The sequence below is a fragment of the Cetorhinus maximus genome, chromosome 1 (genome assembly GCF_964194155.1).
Source record: "Cetorhinus maximus chromosome 1, sCetMax3.hap1.1, whole genome shotgun sequence".
NCBI classification, from domain to species: Eukaryota; Metazoa; Chordata; class Chondrichthyes; order Lamniformes; family Cetorhinidae; genus Cetorhinus; species Cetorhinus maximus.
The window spans coordinates 231,126,552-231,150,656 of NC_135879.1; the positions used below are offsets into that span (position 1 = coordinate 231,126,552).

The following is a 24,105-nucleotide window of genomic DNA, read 5'->3' on the forward strand; positions in this document are numbered from 1 at the left end:
CTCTCCACTGGTTGGAGTCATACCTAGCACAAAGGAAGATAGTTGTGGTTGTTGGAGTCAATCATCTCAGTTCCAGGACATCACTATAGAAGTTCCTCAGGGTAGTGTCCTAAGTCCAACCATCTTAGGTTGCTTCTTAAATGACCTTCCTTCGTAAAGTCAGAAGTGAGGATGTTCGCTAATGATAGCACAATGTTCAGCACAATTCGTGACTCCTCAGATACTGAAACAGTCCATGTCCAAATGCAGAAAGACCTGGACAATATCCAAGCTTGAGTCGACAAGTGGCAAGAAACATTCGCACTACACAGGTACCAGGCAATAACCATCTCCAACAAGAGAGAATCTAACCATTGCGCCTTGATGTTCAATGGCATTACCAACACTGAATCCCCTACTATCAACATCCTGGGGGTTAACATTGACCAGAAACTGAACTGGAGTGGTCATATAAATACTGTGTTTACAAGAGCAGGTCAGAGGCTAGGAACCGTGTGACGGGTAACTCACCTCCTGACTCCCCAAAGCCTGTCCACCATCTACAAGGCACAAGTCAGGAGTGTGATGGAATACTCCCCACTTGCCTGGATGAGTATAGCTCCTACAAAACTCAAGAAGCCTGACACCGTCCAGGACAAGGCAGTCCGCTTCATTGGCACCACATCCACAAACATTCACTCCCTCCACCACCAACACACAGTGACAGCAGTGTGTACCATCTACAAGATGCACTGCAGGAATTCACCAAGGCTCCTTATTCAGCACCTTCCAAACCCACGACCACTACCATTTAGAAGGAGAAGGGCAGCAGACATATGGGAGCACCACCACCTGGAAGTTCCCCTCCAAGTCACTCACCATCCTGACTTGGAAATATATCACCGTTCCTTCACTGTCGCTGGGTCAAAATCCTGGAACACCCTTCCTAACAGCACTATGGGTGGACCTACACAACATGGACTGTAGCGGTTCAAGAAGGAAGCTCACCACCACCTTCTCAAGGGCAATTAGGGATGGGCAATAAATGCTGGCCCAGCCAGTGAAGCCCACATTCCCTGAATGAATGAAAAAAAAAGCCCATGTGGTGTAGGTAAACCACAGTGCTGTTCGGGAGGGAGTTCCAGGATTTTGACCCAGCGACAGTGAAGGAACGGTGATACATTTCCAAGTTAGGGTGGTGCATGGCTTGGGGGGAACTTGCAATCAGTAGTGTTCCCATGCATCTGCTGCCCTTGTCCTTCTGCGTGGTAGAGATCGCAGGTTTGGAAGGTCATGTTGAAGGAGCCTTGGTGTGTGGCTGCAGTAGATGGTACATACTGCTGCCATCATGTGTCGGTGGAGGAGGGAGTGAATGTTGAAGGTGGTGTATGGGGTGCTAATCAAGTAGGCTGCTTTGTCCTGGATGGTATTGAGCTTCTTGAGTGTTGTTGGAACTGCACTCATTCAGGCAAGTGGAGTATATTCCACCACACTCCTGACTTGTGCCTTTAGATGGTGGACAGGCTTTGGGGGTCAGGAGGTGAGTTACTTGCTGTAGAATTCTGAGCCTCTGACCTGCTCTTGCAGGCACTTATTTTTATCAATGGTCCAGTTCAGTTTCTGGTCAAAGTTGACAGTGGGGGATTCAGTGGTGGTAATGTCATTGAATGTGAAAGGGCGATCCTTCGATTCTCTCTTTTTGGAGGTGGTCATTGTCTGGTACCTGTGTGGCACAAATGCTATTTGCTACTTGTCAACCCAAGCCTGGATATTGTCCAGGTCTTGCTGCATTTGGACATGGGCTGCCTCAGTATCTGAGGAGTCGCGAATTGTGCTAAACATTGTGCTATCATCAGCGAACATCCCCACTTCTGACCTTACGATGGAAGGAAGGTCATTGATGAAGCAGCTGAAGATGGTTGGACCTAGGACACTACCACGAGGAACAGTGACGTCCTGGAGCTGAGATGATTGACCTCCAACAACCACAACCATCTTCCTTTGTGCTAGGTATGGCTCCAACCAGCAGAGAGTTTTCCCCCTGGTTCCCATTGACTCCAGTGTTGCTAGGGCTCCTTGATGACACACTGGGTCAAATGGGCTGCAGCAATTCAAGAAGGCAGCTCACCACCAGTTTCTCAAGGGCAGTTAGAGATGGACAATATATGCTGGCCTAGCCAGCAATGCCCACATCCCCTGCAAGAATGATGAAATAAATCCTGTTTTTGTGATGTTGGTTGAAGGATAAATATTGGCCTGGACTCTGGAGAGAGTGCACCCCAATCTTTGGAATGGTGACACATCGACCACATCAGATCCCAAACATGGGTTCCGAAAAAGAAGGGACAACGTTACATTTATATAGCATTCACAGGGTGTTCCAACTCCCAAAGCATTTTTATGGCTAGTGGATTATATTTGCAGTGTGTTGCAACATTACAAAAGTGTCTATATTAAGTACTTCATTAGCTGATTAGCAATTTGGGGTGTCCTGAGGTGGCGAAAGACATTATATAAAATGCAAGTTCATGTTTGGGGTTTTTTTTACGAGTATTCTGCACAAAATATTCAGGGGAAAGCAGAGTTACTTTTTAAGTACTGGCTATTAAAAGTAAAATAGATCTGTTGTAGGTTTGAAAAGAAAAGGCCACAGCCTCCAAACCTTTGGACAATGTTTGCTAAAGCCAGTCATTAACACTAATACCCAGGATAATTGGAAACAATGGAATTATTCTCAGCAGTACAATGGCCTGCAGGTCCTATTCTCAGCATGCGGAGAAGGAATAGAATGTTCTTTTCTGTTAGAGCTTTGCAGAAGCTACTTTCAAAGAGAGAGGCCAGGAACATTCGGTGGGAACAAGAAAGAGGCAGAAAAAAATACTTTACACGTGGGCAGTCATAGGATCGCAGAATGGTTACAGCACAGGAGGCCATTCGGTTCATCATGTCCATGCTGGCTCTCCACATGAGCAATTTATTTTGTTCATGGGATGTGGGTTTCACTGGCTGGGCCAGTGTTTAGTGCCCATCCCGAAACTCATCTAGTCCCACTCCCCTACCCTTTCCCTGATGGAGACTGGTTGCCATCAGCTGTTCTTTTGACACTCCCACGCTGATGGAATTTTAAAGCTATCGAACTCATGTCATGCGGTAAAGTTCCAGGCGCTGATCTTATCCCAGCTGAGGTCTACAAGGCTGGAGGTCAATGACCGGTCAAGAAGCTCATTGTGGGAGCAAGGAACATCCCACAAGAATACAAAGATGCCTCCATTGTCCACCTGTACAAGCGAAAAGGAACTTGCCAATCTTGCAACAAGCACAGAGGAATCTCAATCCTCTCCATTGCCAGCAAAATCTTGGCCAGAATGCTTTTAGTGCAACATCTCGACCAGGATTTGCTGCCAGAGAGTCAGTGTGATTTCAGAAACGGTCGAGGAACCACTGATGTGATGTTTCCAGTTAGACAGCTCCAGGATAAATGCCATGAACAGAGCACCACATTTGTTGACTTGTCCAAGGCCTTTCACACAGTAAATAATGAGGGCCTGTGGAAGGCAATGGAGAAATGTGGCTGCCCTGAAAAATTCATCGCAATGGTTTGACAGTTCCATGATGGCATGCTCACATGTGTCCTGATGATGGTGAGTCTTCTGACCCATTCCCGGTCACGAATGGCGTTGAACAGGGCTGCGTGCTAGCACCAACCCTCTTCAGCAAGTTTTTCTCTGCCATGCTCTACGATGGCTTCCACTCACTTACCAAAGCGAATCTGCTAATGGAGAGCTTGAGCCTGGAGTGCGCTCTCATGGCAGTCAAAGGAAGCACTACAAGGACACTGGAGGCTTTGCTTAAGAGCTTTGATATCCTGAGTCCTGAGCCCCGGGAGAATCTCAACCAGGATCGCTGCACTGGCACATGGCACAGCCAAATATAAAACCAACAGTGCAGTCTCTTTTGAAAGCAAGATCAGAGGCTGAGAGGAAACACAAGGAGAGAAAATCCCGAGCCAGCAATCATCCAAAACTCAGTTGTCTGCAGTACCTGGTCCTATTTGCAGCAGGATCTTCCAGGTGCAGATCAGCCTTCGCTGTCACCTACATGCCCATCAGAACGCTACCAAACACACCAGACGATGAACATGGTCATCTTCACCTCGAAGGACAAACAACACTGCCCTGCAAAGGTTTCCTTCGTCAGGTGCTTGCCCAATTCTTTTTTGAAAGCCACAATTGAACCTGCCTCCACCACACTCTCAGGCGGTGCATTCCAGATTCTATGCACTCGCTGTGTAAAAATATTTTTTTCCTTTTTTCCTCATTCTTTTACCAATCACCTTTTATCAATTCTCAAGATTTTGAACACTTCTATCAAATCTCATCTCAACCTTCTCTTCTCGATGAGAACAGTCTCAGCTTCTCCAATCTATCCACATAATAGCAGTCCCTTATCCCTGGAACCCATCCTTCACAAATCATTTCTGCAGAATCTTTAAAGCCTTTCTAAAAAAGTGACATCCAATAGCCTTGTTGAGGCAGAACCAGTGTTTTATAAAGGTCCATTATAACTTTGTTGCTTTTTTACTCGATGCATTTGCTTATGAAGGTCAAGATCCCACCTTTTTACCCTTTCTCAACCTGTTCTGCTACCTTCAACGATTAGTACACATATACCCCCAGGTTTCCCTGTTCCACCATTGCCATTAGAATTCTATCCATTATTTTATATTGCCTCTTCTTATTCTTCCTACCAAAATGTATCACTTCACACTGAAGCATAGAAGGAGGTCATTCAGCCTATCATACCTGTGCTGGCTCTCTGCAAGATTTGGGTTCCTCCAGGGCCACTCACCTCATTACAACCTTGGACCACACATGGACAAAAGAGCTGAAATCCAAAGGCAAGGTGAGAGTGTCTGCCCTTGACACCAAGGCAGTGTTTGATTAAGTGTTGTATCAAGGAGCCCCAGCAAAGCTGGAGTCAATGGGAATCAAGGGAAAAACTCTCCACTGGTTGGAGCCATACCTAGCACAAAGGAAGATGATTGTGGTTGTTGGGAGGTCAATCGTCTCAGTTCCAGGTCATCACTACACAAATTCCTCATGGTAGTGTCCTAGGCCCAACCATCTTCAGCTGCTTGATCAATAACCTTCCCTCCATCATAAGGTCAGAAGTGGGATGTGGGGCTCTGAATTACTAGTCCAGTGACATTACCACTGGGCTACCATCTCCTCAATCTGCCATATTACCATATTCAGCATCATTCGTGACTCTTCAGGTCTGAAGCAGTCCATGTCCATATGCAGGAAGACCTGGACAACATTCAGGTCTGGGCTGATAAGTGGCGAGTTACATTTGTGCCAGGCAATGACCATCCTCAATAAGAGAGAATCCAACCATCTACCCTTGACATTCAATGGCATTACCATCGCTGAATCTCTCACTATCACCACCCCGAGGGTTACTGTTAACCAAAAACTGAACTGGACCAGCTATGTAAATGTGGCTGCAAGAGAAGGCCAGAGGCTGGGAATTCTGCTGCACGTAACTCACCTCCTGACTCCCCAAAGCCTGTCCACCATCTACAAGGCACAAGTGTGATGGAATACTCTCCACTTGCCTGGATGTATGCAGCTATGTGGGAAAATGTGAAACTGTTTGTTTTGGCAGGAACAATCGAAAAGAAGCATATTATCTAAATGGTGAGTAATTGCAGAGCCTTGAGATGCAGAGGGATCTGGGTATCCTAGTGCATGAATCACAAAAGGATAATACACAGGTACAGCAAGTAATTAGGAAAGCTAATATAATGTTATCATTTGTTGCAAAGGGAATTGAATATAAAAATAGGGAGGTTATGCTTCAGTTGTACAGGACACTGGTGAGACCACATCTGGACGACCATACTGATCTCCTTATTTAAGAAAGGATTTAAATGCATTAGAAGCAATTCAGAGAAGGTTACTAAACTAATACCAAGAATGGGTGGGTTATCTTATGAGAAAAGGTTGCACAGGTTAAGCTTATATCCACTGGAGTTTAGAAGAGTAAGAGGCAACTTGATTGAAACCTAAGACCCTGAGGGGTCTTGACAGGGTGAATGTGGAGAGGATGTTTCTTCTGGTGGGAGAATCTAGAACTAGGGGTTACTGTTTAAAAATAAGGGTCACCCATTTAAAACAGAGATGAGTGGAATGTTTTTTTCTCTCAGAGGGTAGTGAGTCTTTGGAACTCCTTTCCTCAATAGGCAGTGGAAGCAGAGTCTTTGAATGTTTTCAAGGCAGAGTTAGATAGATTCTTGATTCTTTGATAGATTCTCAAGGAGGTGAAGGGTTATCGGGGGTAGATGGGAGGTTACAGTTTGATCAGCCATGATCTTATTGAATGGCAGAACAGGCTCAAAGGGCTGAGTGGCCTACTCCTGCTCCTAACCCATATCTTCATATGTCCAACAACACTCAAGAAGCTCAACACCATACAGGACAAAGCAGCCCACTTGATTGGCACCCATCCACCACCTTCAACAGTTACTCCCTCCATCACCACACATAGTGGCAGCAGTGTGTACCATCTACAAGATGCACTGCAGCAATTCACTAAGGCTCCTTCAACAGCACCTTCCAAACCCTCTATCTCCAGAAGGACCAAGGCAGCGGACACATGGAACACCACCCTCTGGAAGTTCCCCTCCAAGCCACTCACCATCCTGACTTGGAAATATATCACCGTTCCTTCACTGTTTGTGGAGGAATAAAATACGTGTGTAATTGGGAATGAAATAAAATACACATATAATTGTGAATGAAATAAAATACACGTACAATTGTGAATGAAATACACCTATATTTGTGAGAGAAATAAATTTAAAATACATGTATAATGTAATTTACTGTAGACTGTCCCCAAACAGTCACGCATCCAGCACATAAATTAATAAATCAAAGGGCCAGTGCTACCTTCCCAGACTAAGGGGCTCCGGATGTCATATACGGTGGCAAAACCTAAGAGAAAAAACTATTGTGTATGTGCATTGCCCAGGATATGTAACCAATTATCACTGTCTATTTGCTAAACCATTGACATTGTCCTGTCTATTTGCTAAACCATTGACATTGTCCTGCCTATTTGCTAAACCATTGACATTGTCCTGTCTAATCGTTAAACCATTAACACTGATCGCTATCTTTTTGAAATCCATTTGAAATTATTGTAATTGCCCAAGTTTCTGTCACGAACCTTTTGCTATATCTATGTGTGTAACGAGGTGTTAGGCAGAGACTGGTTCGCTCCATTGTATGCGACTAGGCTCTCCGTGATATCACGACTTTAATAAAGACTTCCTAGACAAACCTCCAGGTTCTGAGTGTTCACTCCATTTTTCCGCGACACTGTTGCTGGGTCAAGCTCCTGGAACTCCCTCCCTAACAGCACTATGGGTTCAGCTACACCATATGGACGGCAGCGGTTCAAGAAGGCAGCTCACCACCACCTTCTCAAGGGCAATTAGGGAGGGGCAATAAATGCTGTCCTAGCCAGCAAAGCCCACATCCTATGAAAGGATAAAAAAAGAGCATAACACCTAGTGTCACTCCTCAGTTCGTTTCCCCCATAGCCCTGCAAATATTTTTGCAAATTGGAAAATTATCCAATTCTCTTTTGAAAGCCATGCTTGACCCTACCTCCACCGTACTCTCAGGCAGCGCATTCCAGATCCTACTCATTGTGCAAACAAGTTTTTCTTCATGCCACCTTTACTTCTTTTTCCAATCACCTTAAATCAACGTCCTCAATCCTTCCACCTATGGGAACTGTTTCTTCTATCTACTCTACACCCACCCCTCATGATTTTGAATCAAATTTCTATCAAATCTCTTCTCAATCTTCTCTTTTCCAAGTAGAAAAATCCCAGCTTCGCCAATCTGTCTATACAACTGAGATTCCTCAGGCCTGGAACCATTCTCATGGATCTTAAAGTGTGGTGCGCAGAAATGAATGCAGCACTCCAGTTGAGGCTGAACACTGGTTTAATACAGGTTAATCATAACTTACTTGTTTTTTTACTTTATGCCCCTATTTAAAAATCTCAGGATGCTATATGCTTTATTAACCAATCTCTCAACCTGCCTTCCCACACTTAAGCCCCTAGATGCCTCTGAATCACAGAATCACAGGATCACAGTGCAGAAGAGGCCCTTCAGCCCATCGAGTCTGCACCGACATGTGAGAAACACCTGACCTACCTACCTAATCCCATTTACCAGCACTTGGCCCATAGCCTTGAATGTTATGACGTGCCAAGTGCTCATCCAGGTACTTTTTAAAGGATGTGAGGCAACCCGCCTCCACCACCCTCCCAGGCAGTGCATTCCAGATCATCACCACCCTCTGGGTAAAAAAGCTTTTCCTCACATCCCCCCTAAACCTCCTGACCCTCACCTTGAACTTATGTCCCCTTGTGACTGACCCTTCAACTAAGGGGAACAGCTGCTCCCTATCCACCCTGTCCATGCCCCTCATAATCTTGTACACCTTGATCAGATTGACCCTCAGTCTTCTCTACTCCAACGAAAGCAACCGAAGTCTATCCAACCTCGCTTCATAACTTAAATGTATCAACCCAAGCAACATCCTGGTGAATTTCCTCTGCACCCCCACCAGTGCAATCACATCCTTCCTATAATGTGACGACCAGAACTGCACACAGTACTCCAGCTGTGCCTCACCAAGGTTCTATACAACTCCAGCATGGCCTCCCTACTTTTGTAATCTATGCCTCGATTGATAAAGGCAAGTGTCCCATATGCCTTTTTCAGCAGCCCACTAACATGCCCCTCTGCCTTCAGAGATCTGTGGACACACACACCAAGGTCCCTTTGTTCCTCAAGACTTCCTCATGCCATGCCATTCATTGAATACTTCCTTGTCAAATTACTCCTTCCAAAGTGTATCACCTCACACCTTTCAGGGTTAAATTCCATCTGCCTCTTACCTACCCATTTGACCATCCCGTCTATATCTTCCTGTAGCCCAAGACACTCAACCTCACTGTTAACCACTCAGCCAATCTTTGTGTCATCCGCAAACTTACTAATCCTACCCCCCACATAGTCATCTATGTTGTTTATATAAATGACAAATAATAGGGGACCCAGCACAGATCCCTGTGATACGCCACTGGATATTGGCTGCCAGTCACTAAAGCATCCTTCTGTCAGCACCCTCTGTCTCCTACAGCTAAGCCAATTTTGAATCCACCTTATCAAATTACCCTGTATCCCATGTGCATTTGCCTTCTTTATAAGTCTCCCATGTGGGACCTTGTCAAAGGCTTTGCTGAAATCCATATAAACTGCACTACCCTCATCTACACACCTGGTCACCTCCTCAAAAAATTCAATCAAATTTGTTAGGCATGACCCCCCTCTGACAAAGCCATGCTGACTATCCCTGATCAAACCTTGCTTCTCCAAGTGGAGATAGATTCTCTCCTTCAGAATTTTCTCCAATACTTTCCCTACCACTGACATGAGACTCACTGGCCTGTAGTTCCCTGGCTTATCTCTACAACCCTTCTTAAATAGCGGAACCACATTACCTGTTCTCCAGTCCTCTGGTACATCCCCTGTGGCCAAGAGGAATTAAAAATTTGGGTCAGAGCCCCTGTGATCTCCTCCCTTGCCTCCCTCAGCAGTCTGGGACACAAATCATCTGGACCTGGAGATTTGTCCACTTTTAAGCCTGCCAACACCTCCAATACCTTGTCACTCCCTATATCAATTTGCTCAAGAACCTTGCAGTCTCTCTCCCCAAGTTCGATACCTTCATCCTCATTCTCTTGAAGACAGATGTGAAGTATTTGTTCAACACTCTAGTGATGTCCTCTGGCTCCACCCATAGATTGCCCCCTTGGTCCCTTATGGGCCCTACTCTTTCCCTGGTTATCCTCTTCCCATTGATATACTTATACAATATCTTGTGATTTTCCCTACTTTTACCAGCCAGTGCTTTCTCATATCCCCTGTTTGCTCTCCTAATTGCTTTCGTAAGCTCCACCCTGCACTTTCTGTACACCACCAATGCCTCTGCTGATTTGCTTCCCTTGTACCTGCTAACCTTATATCTGCTCCTGAATCTCCTTTAGAATTGTACCCTTTATTTTGTATTGTCTCTCCTCATTTTTCCTACCAAACTGAATCACTTCACATTCCTCTGCATTAAATTTCATTGGCCAATTGACCGCCCATTCCATCAACCTGTCTGTGTCCTTTTGAAGTTCTACACTGTTCTCCTCACAGTTCACAAACTTACCAAGTTTTATCTCATCCAGAAATTTTGAAGTTGTGCCCTGCATAGCAAAGTTTAGGTCATCAGTACATATCAAAACAAGCAGGGGTCCTAACGCTGACTCATGGGGAACCTGACAATTGGGGATATATTTGAAAAAGAAAAAAAATGCAAGGTTTTGGGTAAAGAACAGCAACATAGGACCTTCTTCCCTTCCCTTCTTCCAGTCTGAAAAGCAATCACTACAATCTGTTTCCTGTCGGTCAACCTGCTTCATATCCATGCTGCCACTTTCCCTTTTATCCCATGGGCTTCAATTTTGCTGGCAAGTCTATTGTGTAACACTTTATCAAACACCATTTGTAAGAGCATGTACACCACATCAACCTTATTACCCTCATCAACTCTCTCTGATACCTCCTCAAAAAACTGAATCTAATTAGTTTACCATGATTTTCCTTGAACAAACCTGTGCTGGATTTCACTAATTATTCCACACTTGTCCAAGTGACTGTTAATTTTGTCCCAGATTATCATCAAGTTATTGACTTGAATATTAACTTTGTTTCTCTTTCCACAGATGCTGTCTCACCTGTTAAGTATTTCCAATATTTTCTGTTCGAACTATGAAGAGCTTTGTGATGAGCAGAGATCATGAAAGCAGCTATGGAAATCCATGACCCTTCTTTTCTTTCTATACGCATTCACCTAAAGCAGCTCAACAATTTGTACCAATCCTTGCCTCATGCAGTGATAACTGGATCTGATGTCAAATCAAAGAAAGAGATATTAGAAAGGAACACCAAAAGTTTGGTCAAAATGGAGGGCTTTAAATAAAGCTTTAAAGCAGGAGATGGAGCTATAGAGATGTGGGCAAGTAATCCTAGATGAATAAATGAATAGTTGTCAATGATAGAATGAAAGGGAAAGGCCATTTGGCCGATCATATTTCATCCATGTGGAATGACTACCAATATTCCCCATTGCATCATCCAAATGATTCTTAAATGGTTCCTGGATTTTTAATTCAACAATTCTAATGAGACAAAGGCCAACATTTCATTATTCTATTAATTACATTATGGACCTGTGCGCTGGCCTTTAGTGACCTGTTTCCCTGAACACCAAAATCCCATTGCTCCTCCATAGTTCTGAGTCTCTCGCCATTATGTTACATTAGCACCCTGAGCCAGTAGTTATCACAGAATTATACAGCAGAGTGAAAGACCATTCAGTCCATTGTGATGTGTGCCAGCACTTTGAAGGGTCTCTCTAGTTAGTCCTATGTTGCTATTCTTTCCCCAAAACCTTGCATTTTTTTTCTTTTTCAAGTATATACCCAATTGTCTTTAGAAAGTTACTGTTGAATTTGCTTCCAGTACCCTTTCAGGCAGTGCATTCCAAGAAATAATGCTCAGTGTAAAACAAATTATCCTCATCGCCCATGTGGTCCTTCGAACAATTATTTTTAATCTGGGTCCTCTGGTTAGTGAAACATCTTTTTTTTAATTTGTTCATGGGATGTGGGCATTGCTGGCTAGGCCAACATTCATTGCCCATCCCTAATTGCCCTTGTTCAGAAGGGCATTTAACATTTAAGTACATTGCTGTGGTTCTGGAGTCACACATAGGCCAGACCAGGTAGGGACAGCAGATTTCCTTCCCTAAAGGGCATTAGTGAACCAGATGGGCTTTTATGACAATTGGTAATGGCTTCATGGTCGCCATCAGACTTTTAATACCAGATTTTTATTGGATTCAAATTATACACCACCTGCCATGGTGGGATTCAAACCCGGAGCCCCAGAGTATTACCCTGGGTCTCTGGATTACTACTCCAGCAACAATACCACTATTCCACTGCTGTAGAAGCAATTTCTCATCATTTGCTCTATGAAAACCCATCATAATTTTGAACACCTCTATTAACTGTCCCCTTAACCTTCCCTGATGGAAGTAGAATGACCTCAGTCATGTAAATGAAATCCCTCATCCTTGGTACCTTTCCAGTTAATCTCCTCTGCATTCTCTGAAAGATCTATTTTTTATGTTCATGGTTTGACAGTATGTAGCTCAAATGACCATCAACAGTCTACTCATTCTATTTGGCGAGCTGCAATTTCACATAGCACTTACTTAATCTGGTTCAATTATTCAATGAAGAAACCTGATGAATAATTAGCAAAGGCCTTTATACGGCTTGCTATGCAATAGCCAATGCATTTCTGCTCTTGCAGCAATTATTAGAATATTTTATTCATATTTCAGCTATGTACTACCTATTAATTTAATTTACACGAATTTGAAATCTGGATGTAGTCATTAATGGAATAAACTCAAATCTAATACCAAAGTTTCCCCTGCCCAGACCCAGCAAGCCTCACCATGTATTAAAAGTGTTTATGCTCATTAAGGGTTTATATAGCTCCCAATTCTCCTCATCCAAAATGTGGTGAGAAGCTCACTGTAGAGGTCACATACTGAGTGCAAATCACTCATTGCTAATACCTTGGGGAAGGTCTGAGTCAAGAGCCAATCACTGTCCTTGCAGGATGTTACCTGATGCAGGTAAGGAAGTCACCAGGGATATGGTTCAGGCAGTAACAGAGAGCAGGAGAAGCAGTTCAAGGACTGTGGATGCAGTTACTACCTGGAATGGGAATAGCTTCTGGCTGGCATGGTGAGCTCAATGTGTGAGGTGAGGTAAAAAATCTCACAACCCAATTCAGACTACTCTCTCACCACACAAATTTTATGTTTCAACAACCCAGTAAGGACAGCCCGCAGCTTTTCTGTAAACTCTTCCAGGGAACTGAAGGCTCACTGGACAATTAACTGACAGTCATCACACAGGGGACATCGTCAAAAGATTAGAGCCAAACCTTTCAAGATTGAAATTAGGAAACTCTTCTTTCATCACATGCAAAGAGGTAGAAGTTTGGAACTCGCTTCTGGAAATGGCATTTGATGCAAATCAATTGTTAATTTAGCAGAGACTTGACAGAATGACAGAGTGCAGAAGACGCCATTCGGCCCATCGAGGCTGCACCGAATTGTGAGAAACACCTGACCTACCTAATCCCATTTACCAGCACTTGGCCCATAGCCTTGAATGTTATGACATGCCAAGTGCTCATCCATGTGCTTTTTAAAGGATGTGAGGCAACCTGCCTCCACCACCCTCCCAGGCAGTGCACTCCAGACCATCACCACCCTCTGGGTAAAAATGTTTTTCCTCACATCCCCCCTAATCCTCCTGCCCCTCACCTTGAACTTATGTCCCCTTGTGACTGACCCTTCAACGAAGGGGAACAGCTGCTCCCTATCCACCCTGTCCATGCCTCTCATAATCTTGTACACCTCAATCAGTTCGCCCCTCAGTCTTCTCTGCTCCAACGAAAACAACACAAGCCTATCCAACCTCTCTTCATAATTTAAATGTTTCATCCCAGGCAACATCCTGGCGAATCTCCTCTGCACCCCCTCCAGTGCAATCACATCCTTCCTATAATGTGGCGACCAGAACTGCACACAGTACTCCAGCTGTGGCCTGAACAAGGTTCTATACAACTCCAACATGACGTCCCTACTTTTGTAATGTATGCCTGGATTGAAAAAGGCAAGTGTCCCAGATGCCTTTTTCACCACCCCACTAACATGCTAATATTTTGGGGGAATGTTCTGCTAATCTGTAAAGAAGGCTGTGTGTATGTTGTGTATGTGTGTGTGAAAAATTTACTTAGACTGAAGACAGTCAGGCTGCAAGGTTTAAATCATCAAAGGTTAAAGGTGTCAAGTAGTGGGGTACAAGTAAATAGGTTAGAGCTAACATTTGCATATTTAGATAAGTTGAGAGGTTGTTTGAATTTCAAAGGTAAATGTTTGCATCTTGCAGTTCATAGGTAAACAAGAAGTGGGGATATCATTTTTTTTCATTGACCCAAAAGCAAAGATAAGATGGAAACATGAAAGATCTTGTATTTAGAAGGATTTGAGTTTCAAAGGGGTATGAGAACAATGGGTTTAAAAATGAAAGAGGAAAAATATATTTAAAGAAAGATTGAAAGCTGTATTTGTTGGCCATGTGAGATCTTGAAGACTGTACTGTGAATTAGCAGCTTCTAGCCACCCCAGAGCAGTATGTGCTTGTTCCAGAAAGCAAGGTTTTGTTACAAGCTTTGGATTTCCATTGTTGAGTGAGAGGGAGAAAAAAGCTTATGAAATACCTCCCTTATAGCAACAGTAGGTACCTTGTGGCAATATTACTGGATATGTTATAACTTAAGAATCTATTGGGACTGTTGCCTGTAAAGGGTGTTTATTTGCGAGTCTGGTCAAGTAGATATCTTTTGGGAAATATTATAAGACTAAATTTAACAATGTAACTGTGATCTTATGTGTTTAAGTTTTCTTTTCTTTTGTTAATAAATGTCTTAATTTAATATTTAAAATCTCAAACAGTGGTAGTGAAATCTTTACTTCTGACTTCAGTGCACATACCTCCTTGTGACACATACAAATTGCAAAATCATTGTGATAGCCTGACCGATAGCCCGCTGGGATTTGGTCAGCCCAGCAAATACCGCCTGCCCTATCATAACATGTATAAAAATCAGCAACCCTTCTGGTACTATTCCTGTATTCAATGGATTGAAAGATATTGACCAAAGTGTCTGCTATTTCTTTGCTTCTTTCAGCAACCAAGGATGCATTCCATCGGGACCAGGCTTCTTGCTAACTTCTTGTAATGTTTTGCCTGGATGCCCTCCATTGCTATACTGCTTTGGCCTGGAAATCTCCTTTTCTTTTTGGCTTGTGCTTGGTCCCTTCTTAAATCACTAAAACTCACTCTTCCCCAGTTGAGCATATTTACCTCTGATATTTTCTGTTCTCTTTCCATAATTACTTTAAACTGAATGATGTTGCGGTCACTGTTAGCTGGATCAGGCATTCTCAATCCCCATGCTATGAGACCTTCCCCCTCCAACAATGTTATAAAAATTCCACAGACCCCCGTAACACGGCACAAGTATTTTTTTCTGTGTAAGGATTAGTTCTACAATTCTTGGAGGGATGATCCTGGGTAAAGCTAAATTGTGATAGAGTAATGAGGAAGGAAACTCAATTTCAAGGTCTGAGGATACTTCTGCTAAAGCCCCTTGACACTGGGCAGTGGTGAATGAGTGAGCCTGGTAAATGGTAGTGGATTTCATTGATAACCTGCCATCAGCCCCATGTAACCCTGCTCATAGTGCTGAAGGCAGTTGTCTTATGCCTAAAGGGGAATCTCTGAGGCTTTGAAGAGCAGGAGCCTCCATTACCTGGAGGCTGAACCAACGAGAACCATCCCAGTGCTCTGGACTGGCAAATGGCCCTGGTTGTGCTGGTTAAATGCCAGTGGCCGATCTTATTTCATCCATGCGGAATGACTACCAATGTTCCCCATTGCATCATCCAACTGATTCTTAAATGGTTCCTGGATTTTTACTTCAATAATTCTAATGAGACAAAAGCCAACATTTCATTATTCTATTAATTACTTTATGGACCTGTGCGTTGGCCTTTAGTGACCTGTTTCCCTGAACACCAAAATCCCATTGCTCCTCCATAGTTCTGAGTCTCTCACCATTATGTTACATTAACACCCTGAGCCAGCACTTATCACAGAATTATACAGCAGAGTGAGAGACCATTCAGTCCATTGTATCTATGCCAGCACTTTGAAGGGTCTCTCTAGTTAGTCCTATGTTGCTGTTCTTTCCCCAAAACCTTGCATTGTTTTTTCTTTTTCAAGTATATACCCAATTGTCTTTAGAAAGTTACTGTTGAATTTTCTTCCATTACCCTTTCAGGCAGTGCATTCCAAGGCATTACCCTGGGTCTCTGGAATACTATTCCAGCAACAATACCACTATTCCACTGCCGTAGAAGCAATTTCTCATCATTTACTCTATGAAAATCCATCATAATTTTGAACACCTCTATTAACTGTCCCCTTAACCTTCCCTGATGGAAGTAGAATGACCTCAGTCATGTAAATGAAATCCCTCATCCTTGGTACCTTTCCAGTTAATCTCCTCTGCATTCTCTGAAAGATCTATTTTTTATGTTCATGGTTTGACAGTATGTAACTCAAATGACCATCAACAGTCTACTCATTTTATTTGGCGAGCTGCAATTTCACATAGCACTTACTTAATCTGGTTCAATTATTCAATGAAGAAACCTGATGAATAATTAGCAAAGGCCTTTATACAGCTTGCTATGCAATAGCCAATGCATTTGTGCTCTTGCGGCAATTATTAGAATAATTTATTCATATTTCAACTATGTACTACCTATTACTTTAAATTGCATGAATTTGAAATCTGGATGTGGTCATTAATGGAATAAACTCAAATCTAATACCAAAGTTTCCCCCATCCTGACCCAGCAAGCCTCACCATGTATTAAAAGTGTTTATGCTCATTAAGGATTTATATAGCTCCCAATTCTCCTCATCCAAAATGTGGTGAGAAGCTCACTGTAGAGGTCACATACTGAGTGCAAATCACTCATTGCTAATACCTTGGGGAAGGTCTGAGTCAAGAGCCAATCACTGTCTTTGCAGGATGTTACCTGATGCAGGTAAGGAAGTTACCAGGGATATGGTTCAGGCAGTAACAGAGAGCAGGAGAAGCAGTTCAAGGACTGTGGATGCAGTTACTACCTGGAATGGGAATGGCTTCTGGCTGGCATGGTGAGCTCAATGTGTGAGGTGAGGTAAAACATCTCACAACCCAATTCAGACTACTCTCTCACCACACAAATTTTATGTTTCAACAACCCAGTAAGGACAGCCCGCAGCTTTTCTGTAAACTCTTCCAGGGAACTGAAGGCTTACTGGACAATTAACTGACAGTCATCACACAGGGGACATCGTCAAAAGATTAAAGCCAAACCTTTCAAGATTGAAAATAGGAAACACTTCTTCATGCAAAGAGGTAGAATTTTGGAACTCACTTCTGGAAATGGCATTTGATGCAAATCAATTGTTAGTTTAGCAGAGACTTGACAGAATGACAGAGTGCAGAAGACGCCATTCAGCCCATCGAGTCTACACCGACATGTGAGAAACACCTGACCTACCTACCTAATCCCATTTACCAGTACTTGGTCCATAGCCTTGAATGTTATGACATGCCAAGTGCTCATCCAGGTACTTTTTAAAGGATGTGAGGCAACCTGCCTCCACCACCCTCCCAGGCAGCACATTCCAGACCGTCACCACCCTCTGGGTAAAAATGTTTTTCTTCACATCCCCCTGATCCTCCTGCCCCTCACCTTGAACTTATGTCCCCTTGTGACTGACCTTTCAACGAAGGGGAACAGCTGCTCCCTATCCACCCTGTCCATGCCTCTCTTAATCTTGTGCACCTCAATCAGGTCGCCCCTCAGTCTTCTCTGCTCCAACGAAAACAACACAAGCCTATCCAACCTCTCTTCATAATTTAAATGTTTCATCCCAGGCAACATCCTGGTGAATCTCCGCTGGATGCATTCCATCGGGACCAGGCTTCTTGCTAACTTCTTGTAATGTTTTGCCTGGATGCCCTCCATTGCTATACTGCTTTGGCCTGGAAATCTCCTTTTCTTTTTGGCTTGTGCTTGTTCCCTTCTTAAATCACTAAAATTCACTCATCCCCAGTTGAGCATATTTACCTCTGATATTTTCTGTTCTCTTCCCATAATTACTTTAAACTGAATGATGTTGCGGTCACTGTTAGCTGGATCAGGCATTCTCAATCCCCATGCTATGAGACCTTCCCCCTCCAACAATGTTATAAAAATTCCACAGACCCCCGTAACACGGCACAAGTATTTTTTTCTGCGTAAGGATTAGTTCTACAATTTTTGGAGGGATGATCCTGGGTAAAGCTAAATTGTGATAGAGTAATGAGGAAGGAAACTCAATTTCAAGGTCTGAGGATACTTCTGCTAAAGCCCCTTGACACTGGGCAGTGGTGAGTGAGTGAGCCTGGTAAATGGTAGTGGATTTCATTGATAACCTGCCATCAGCCCCATGTAACCCTGCTCATAGTGCTGAAGGCAGTTGTCTTATGCCTAAAGGGGAATCTCTGAGGCTTTGAAGAGCAGGAGCCTCCATTACCTGGAGGCTGAACCAACGAGAACCATCCCAGTGCTCTGGACTGGCAAATGGCCCTGGTTGTGCTGGTTAAATGCCAGTGGCCGATCTTATTTCATCCATGCGGAATGACTACCAATGTTCCCCATTGCATCATCCAACTGATTCTTAAATGGTTCCTGGATTTTTACTTCAACAATTCTAATGAGACAAAAGCCAACATTTCATTATTCTATTAATTACTTTATGGACCTGTGCGCTGGTCTTTAGTGACCTGTTTCCCTGAACACCAAAATCCCATTGATCCTCCATAGTTCTGAGTCTCTCACCATTATGTTACATTAGCACCCTGAGCCAGCACTTATCACAGAATTATACAGCAGAGTGAGAGACCATTCAGTCCATTGTATCTATGCCAGCACTTTGAAGGGTCTCTCCAGTTAGTCCTATGTTGCTGTTCTTTCCCCAAAACCTTGCTTTTTTTTTTCTTTTTCGAGTGTATACCCAATTGTCTTTAGAAAGTTACTGTTGAATTTGCTTCCATTACCCTTTCAGGCAGTGCATTCCAAGGCATTACCCTGGGTCTCTGGAATACTACTCCAGCAACAATACCACTATTCCACTGCCGTAGAAGCAATTTCTCATCATTTACTCTATGAAAATCCATCATAATTTTGAACACCTCTATTAACTGTCCCCTTAACCTTCCATGATGGAAGTAGAATGACCGCAGTCATGTAAATGAAATCCCTCATCCTTGGTACCTTTCCAGTTAATCTCCTCTGCAAGGGGGCAATCTATGGGTGGAGCCAGAGGACATCGCTAGAGTGTTGAATGAATACTTCACATCCATCCTCACCCAAGAGAATGAGGATGAAGGTATCGATCTCAGGGAGAGACACTCCGAGGTTCTTGAGCAAATTGATATAGGGAGTGACAAGGTATTGGAGGTGTTGGCAGGCTTAAAAGTGGACAAATCTCCTAGTCAAGATGATTTGTGTCCCAGACTGTTGAGGGAGGTAAGGGAGGAGATCGTAGGGGCTCTGACCCAAATTTTTAATTCCTCTCTGGCCACGGGGGAGGTGCCAGAGGACTAGAGAACAGCTAATGTGGTTCAGCTATTTAAGAAGGGTTGTAGAGATAAGACAGGGAACAACAGGTCAGTGAGTCTCACGTCAGTGGTAGGGAAACGATTGGAGAAAATTCTGAAGAAGAGAATCTATCTCCACTTGGAGAAGCAAGGTTTGATCAGGGGTAGTCAGAGGGAGGTCAGGTCTAACAAATTTGATTGAATTGTTTGAGGAGGTGACCAGGTGTGTAGATGAGGGTAGTGCAATTGATGTAGTTTATATGGATTTCAGCAAAGCCTTTGACAAGGTCCCACATGGGAGACTTATAAAGAAGGCAAATGCACATGGGATACAGGGTAATTTGATAAGATGGGTTCAAAACTGGCTTAGCTGTAGGAGACAGAGGGTGCTGACAGAAGGATGCTTTAGTGACTGGAAGCCAGTGTCCAGTGGTGTACCACAGGGATCTGTGCTGGGTCCCCTATTATTTGTCATTTATATAAACGACATAGATGACCATGTGGGGGGTAGGATTAGTAAGTTTGTGGATGACACAAAGATTGGCTGAGTGGTTAACAGTGAGGTTGAGTGTCTTGGGCTACAGGAAGGTATAGACGGAATGGTCAAATGGGCTGATAAGTGGCAGATGGAATTTAACCCTGAAAAGTGTGAGGTGATACACTTTGGAAGGAGTAATTTGACAAGGAAGTATTCAATGAACAGCAAGACACTAGGATGTTCTGAGGAACAAAGGGACTTTGGCGTGTGTGTCCATAGGCGTGTTAATGGGGTGGTGAAAAAGGACACTTGTCTTTATCAATCGAGGCATAGATTACAAAAGTAGGGAGATCATGTTGGAGTTGTATAGAACCTTGGTGAGGCCACAGCTGGAATACTGTGTGCAGTTCTGGTTGCCACATTATAGGAAGGTTGTGATTGCACTGGATGGGGTGCAAAGGAGATTCACCAGGATGTTGCCTGGGATGAAACATTTAAGTTATGAAGAGAGGTTGGATAGACTTGGGTTGATATCGTTGGAGAAGAGAAGACAGAGGGGAGGCCTGATCATGGTGTACAAGATTATGAGGGTCATGGACAGGGTGGATAGGGAGCAGGTGTTCCCCTTAGCTGAAGGGTCAGTCACGTGGGGACATAAGTTCAAGGTGAGGGGCAGGAGGTTTGGGGCGGATCTGAGGAAAAACATTTTTACCCAGAGGGTGGTGACGGTCTGGAATGCGCTGCCTGGGAGGGTGGTGGAGGCAGGTTGCCTCACATCCTTTAAAAAGTACCTGGATGAGCACTTGGCACATCATAACATTCAAGGCTATGGGCCAAATGCTGGTAAATATGATTAGGTAGGTAGGTCAGATGTTTCTCACGTGTCGGTGCAGACTCGATGAGCCAAAGGGCCTCTTCTGCTCTCTGCGATCCTTTGAAAGATCTATTTTTTATGTTCATGGTTTGAAAGTATGTAGCTCAAATGACCATCAACAGTCTACTCATTCAAAACAAAAACAGAATTACCTGGAAAAACTCAGCAGGTCTGGCAGCATCGGCGGAGAAGAACAAAGTTGACGTTTCGAGTCCTCATGACCCTTCAACAGAACTAAGTAAAAATAGGAGAGGGGTGAAATATAAGCTGGTTTAAGGCGGGGGGTTGGGGAGAGAGAAGTGGGTGGGGGGGGGGAGGTTGGTGGCGGTGGTGGTTGTAGGGACAAGCGAGCAGTGATAGGACTAGATAATCAAAAGATGTCACAGACAAAAGAACAAAAAGGTGTTGAAGGTGGTGATATTATCTAAAAGAATGTGCTAATTAAGAATGGATGGCAGGACACACAAGGTACAGCTCTAGTGGGGGTGGGGTGAAATAAGACTAACAGGGCATAAAATGTATAGATTTAAAAATAATGGAAATAGGTGGGAAAAGAAAAATCTATATAAATTATTGGAAAAAACAAAAGGGAGGGGGAAGAAGCAGAAAGGGGGTGGGGATGGAGGAGGGAGTTCAAGATCTAAAGTTGTTGAATTCAATATTCAGTCCGGAAGGCTTTAAAGTGCCTAGTCGGAAGATGAGGTGCTGTTCCTTCAGTTTGCGTTGAGCTTCACTGGAACAATGCAGCAAGCCAAGGACAGACATGTGGGCAATAGAGCAGGGTGGAGTGTTAAAATGGCAAGCGACAGGGAGGTTTGGGTCTTTCTTGCGGACAGACCGCAGACCTTCAGCAAAGCGGTCGCCCAGTTTGCGTTTGGTCTCTCCAATGTAGAGGAGACCGCATTGGGAGCAACAAATGCAGTAGACTAAGTTGGGGGGAATGCAAGTGAAATGCTGCTTCACTTGAAAGGAGTGTTTGGGCCCTTGGACGGTGAGGAGAGAGGAAGTGAAGGGGCAGGTGTTGCATCTTTTGCGTATGCATGGGGAGGTGCCGTAGGTGGGGGTTGAGGAGTAGGGGGTGATGGAAGAGTGAACCAGGGTGTCCCGGAGGGAACGATCCCTACGGAATGCCGCCAGGGGGGGTGAAGGGAAGATATGTTTGGTGGTGGCATCATGCTGGAGTTGGCGGAAATGGCGGAGGATGATCCTTTGAATGCGGAGGCTGGTGGGGTGATAAGTGAGGACAAGGGGGACCCTATCATGTTTCTGGGAGGGAGGAGAAGGCATGAGGGCGGATGTGCGGGAGATGGGCCGTACACGGTTGAGGGCCCTGTCAACGACCGTGGGTGGAAAACCTCGGTTAAGGAAGAAGGAGAACATGTCAGAGGAACTGTTTTTGAAGGTAACATCATCAGAACAGATGCGATGGAGGCGAAGGGACTGAGAGAATGGGATGGAGTCCTTACAGGAAGCAGGGTGTGAGGAGCTGTAGTCGAGGTAGCTATGGGAGTCGGTAGCCTTGTAATGGATATTGGTGGACAGTCTATCACCAGAAATTGAGCCAGAGAGGTCAAGGAAGGGAAGTGAAGTGTCAAGATGGACCATGTGAAAATGATAGAGGGGTGGAAATTGGAAGCAAAATTAATACATTTTTCCAGGTCCCGACGAGAGCATGAAGCAGCACCGAAGTAATCATCGATGTACCGGAGAAAGAGTTGTGGGAGGGGGCCGGAGTAGGACTGGAACAAGGAATGTTCCACATACCCCATAAAGAGATAGGCATAGCTGGGGCCCATGCGGGTACCCATAGCCACACCTTTTATTTGGAGGAAGTGAGAGGAGTTAAAGGAGAACTTTAACAACTTTAACCCCACTACAGCTGTACCTTGAGTGTCCTGCCATCCATTCGTAATTAGCACATTCTTTTAGATAATATCACCACCCTCAACACCTTTTTGTTCTTTTGTCTGTGACATCTTTTGTTTATCTGCTCCTATCACTGCTTGCTTGTCCCTACAACCACCACCCCCCCACTTCTCTCTCCCCACTCCCCCCACCTTAAACCAGCTTATATTTCACCCCTCTCCTATCTTTACTCAGTTCTGTTGAAGGGTCATGAGGACTCGAAACGCCAACTTTGTTCTTCTCCACCAATGCTGCCAGACCTGCTGAGTTTTTCCAGGTAATTCTGTTTTTGTTTTGGATTTCCAGCATCCGCAGTGTTTTGTTTTTAGTCTACTCATTCTGTTTGGCGAGCTGCAATTTCACATAGCACTTACTTAATCTGGTTCAATTATTCAATGAAGAAACCTGATGAATAATTAGCAAAGGCCTTTATACAGCTTGCTATGCAATAGCCAATGCATTTGTGCTCTTGCGGCAATTATTAGAATAATTTATTCATATTTCAGCTATGTACTACCTATTAATTTAATTTAAATGAATTTGAAATCTGGATGTAGTCATTAATGGAATAAACTCAAATCTAATGCCAAAGTTTCCCCTGCCCAGACCCAGCAAGCCTCACCATGTATTAAAAGTGTTTATGCTCATTAAGGGTTTATATAGCTCCCAATTGTCCTCATCCAAAATGTGGTGAGAAGCTCACTGTAGAGGTCACATACTGAGTGCAAATCACTCATTGCTAATACCTTGGGGAAGGTCTGAGTCAAGAGCCAATCACTGTCCTTGCAGGATGTTACCTGATGCAGGTAAGGAAGTCACCAGGGATATGGTTCAGGCAGTAACAGAGGGCAGGAGAAGCAGTTCAAGGACTGTGGATGCAGTTACTACCTGGAATGGGAATGGCTTCTGGCTGGCATGGTGAGCTCAATGTGTGAGGTGAGGTAAAAAATCTCACAACCCAATTCAGACTACTCTCTCACCACACAAATTTTATGTTTCAAGAACCTTGTAAGGACAACCCGCAGCTTTTCTGTAAACTCTTCCAGGTTCACTAGACAATTAACTGACAGTCACTTGATGTGTTTGGTGCCTTCCCAAACAAATCTTCTCCATTTTGGTTGGTCACAAGCCAAGGTGTCCCATGGGTCTGTGGAGATGTTTGATCACTTCAGGGATGCTTTGATGATATCTCTAAAGGTTTCCGCTGTCCTCCTGGGAGGCTTCTGTTGCAACTGAGTTCTGAGCAGAACAGTTACTTCAAGAACCTGGCGTAAGACATACGAATGATATGCCCCGCTCAGCAAAGCTAGTCTTGCATCATTAGCATCTTAATGCTGGGCATAGTGGCTTAGGAGAGGACACTGCTGTTGGCC

General features: G+C 44.0%; 1 long non-coding RNA gene across 1 annotated transcript in view; it reads left to right on the forward strand.

Moving 5' to 3' along the window:
* Positions 1–24,105, forward strand: part of LOC144687906 (uncharacterized) — a 572,568-nt gene that overhangs the window by 436,406 nt on the left and 112,057 nt on the right. The gene's annotated exons all lie outside the window — the stretch shown is intronic.